A 2,942-nucleotide genomic window follows, 5' to 3' on the forward strand; every position below is an offset into this window, starting at 1 on the left:
GTTAACACCACACTCATGCAAAAATCATAATCCTGTATTCAGAGGTACTTTGTAACATTTGCAGTTATCAGGAAGCATGGATAGAACTGTATTTCAGTAAGAAAGACACAGGAGGAGGGCTGAACAGTCTTGCTGAAATCTAGATACAAACTCTGAAGAATGGTGCTTTGTTTTCAGAAGATCACACACCATATGTGATTTCTCCACCCCAAAGGAAATATAGATAAAGTATACACATCCCTGCAAAGATGGAAGAGCTAATAACAGATTCCTGATGATGTAATTATCCATAATAAGCATATGCCAGAACATCTGGTCAGGACTTTCTTTTCCCGCCTTGGGATAAGACAATATAGAATCAAATGACAAAAAGCTAGCTAAAGCAATTTTCAGCTTTGCTCTAATTAAAACAAAGAAGTAGTTTAAAAAAAAAAAACTTTTAATGATATACTTAATTCTACTAAATTAAATGTTCCATAAAGTACACTAGGAAGACAAGGTTAAAAGGAGAATAATTTCCAAATACTTCATTATTTTGACAGGAAATTTCTTGTTAAGGCACTACACATCTTTGGTTAAATGATTAACTATTTAAATCACTTGAAAAAAAAAGAGGTAATACAAAATGCACAAGTTGTATTCTTCTTTTCAAACACACATATTTCTCATTTTTAGTTTCTATTATTCCAGTGTCTACATATCTCTGGATCCCTTTTAACTCATCAGAAAGCTGTATGGATACCCATGATATTTAGATCTGAAAATTGACAGCATCCAACTGAAGAATAATACAACCAATGAAATACCAGCTACGTTACATTATCTTTCGCTTTCCAATATCCATGTCAGAAGTAGCAGCTTCACATAAAAGCACCATCCCTAAGGTAGTCCCACAAGTCCACCAATAACAGCCAAAAGTAATCCCAACATAAGGGGACCAGCATATTTTGGGGGTCAATTACTCTAGTATTGACATCAGTTCTGTCTGCAATCCTCCAGGCAATCTGCTCAGCTGAAAAACCATGCACCTGCAACTCATATGTATCGCCCCGTTTGGGTTTCCCTTTTGCAGGAAAGTTGATGAAAGTTGGAGCCGAATTCATGTTTAGCATTTGAAATACATCAGAACCTTCATCAAAATCTACCATGGCAAAAAATATTCTGTTGGTAAATGCACTGGAATATCGCCAAGAGTTTGCCAGGATCTGGAATTCTTCATCAGCTTGTTTGCAAACAACACACTGTCTATGAAGTTGGAGAGCAGTGAACATGACAATAACGGAGTAATTTCTTGGTGGAGCTTTAACAAGACGATGAAACTTGTCTCCATTCATTCTTATTACAGGCCTTTTATTGGTCCATTCCATCAGCTGACTAACCTTTTCAGATAACACCATCTCCGTCTTTCTTTGGGCAGAAGCCAAAGGAACCTCTTAAATGAGCAGCAGTGCCACCGCCATGGTCGCAGAGCTGCACCAGAACCACCGAGGTGCTGCCATGTTCACAGCTCTCCCTTTCGCCAGCGAAAACTTTCCTCTGACTGGGACTGAAGGTGGGGCGTGAGAACTGCAGTCTAAAATTCTTAGGTCAATTATAACTCATGGATTGAGAGTCTTCAAGGAATAAGGTTCATAGTCAAAGATATCTCTACCTGTGTACTAAATGATTTTGCTCCCTCTTGAAGCAATCACAACAGTGCTTAGGTGCTCTGAAATGCTGCCAGACTATCCCAATGATGAGATCTGCCTATCATGTTTATTTTGACTTCTGTAGAGTGGGTAAATCATATTACTTTCTCTTCAGAGGGAAGGGAATGGCAGGGTCGGGGAAGAAGAGTGCTTTGGATGGTTTTGCTTTTAGCACACATGCCAGGATTTAATGTCCTTTTGTTGTAACAGTGTTTCCTCTCCTGCCAGCACATACCTATCAACATTTTTCACATTCTGGCCACACAGTGTAAATGCTGCCTGCATTTGTGAAGTACCTGTCACAGAAAGGTAATTTAAATGTAGTACCTTCCCTGGTGGAAGTGTACTTATTATGAGCATATCACTTACTGCCTGAGCACTTTCAATTGGTGTTCAGGAAGAATATTGCCTTCCCAGAGAGCCCATTTTTTCCAGTACAGTACTGGATAAACTCTTTACCCATAATATAGAGCATATTTATTTGGTGTGTGTCACTAAAAACTCAAATATATAGACAAAAATAAATAAAATCAAAGAGGAATATGCATGAAACAATGGTCTAGGAATCAAGGAGCCTCAAAAACTGATTATTTCTAATTATGCAAACAATCCTCTTATCTAATGCAGTAGAGCCCTATCTGAGATAAGAGAGTCTAATGAGGGACAGTTGGTAAGGATGTTCACTATATCCTGTCTCCGACCCTTGTGTGACATAAGTCACTTGGTTTCTTTCAGCATCCACATCCCCATCTGTAGATTGGGTAATTGTGACCCCACCTTAGGGGGACTTCATAGATGTTGTAGTTAAGCATGACAGTGAGTAGAAAAATTCTTTATAAACTGTGCAACCTGCAAATGTATTTATTCAGAAAGTAAGTGATTAGTGAACTAATTAATCTGTCAAACATTTGTTGAGTGCCTGCGTTGTGACATAAACTGTGTTGATTACTGGAGATTCTGTATTTCGTATTCCAGGGGGTTGGACCCCATTGTTAGCAAATAGATCCATGGGATATTGGATGACAATACCTAGAATAGAGGGTTTCTGAGGTCATCCCCAGAGGGTGAAGAAAGACACTCTATCCCCTTTGTATGCTGGAAATAGTTATTGGAAAATGCTATGAAAAAGTCCAGCTTTTTCCAGTGCTTTCACAGAAGGCATTTTTTGCTTCCTGTAGAGATGTCTGCACTCTAATAGTTCATCAAAATGGTAGTTTTGGCTATAGGAGTGATGCTGTGATACCAAAGAGGGTG

General features: G+C 38.7%; 1 pseudogene; it reads right to left on the reverse strand.

Moving 5' to 3' along the window:
• Positions 1-455: 455 nt before the first annotated feature.
• On the reverse strand, positions 456-1,535 carry LOC149119509 (dolichyl-diphosphooligosaccharide--protein glycosyltransferase subunit MAGT1 pseudogene; annotated as a pseudogene).
• Between the last annotated feature and the right edge of the window lie 1,407 nt (positions 1,536-2,942).

Source organism: Oryctolagus cuniculus, chromosome Y (assembly GCF_051225735.1).
Source record: "Oryctolagus cuniculus isolate XC-2025 breed Fujian yellow rabbit chromosome Y, ASM5122573v1, whole genome shotgun sequence".
Classification (NCBI taxonomy): domain Eukaryota; kingdom Metazoa; phylum Chordata; class Mammalia; order Lagomorpha; family Leporidae; genus Oryctolagus; species Oryctolagus cuniculus.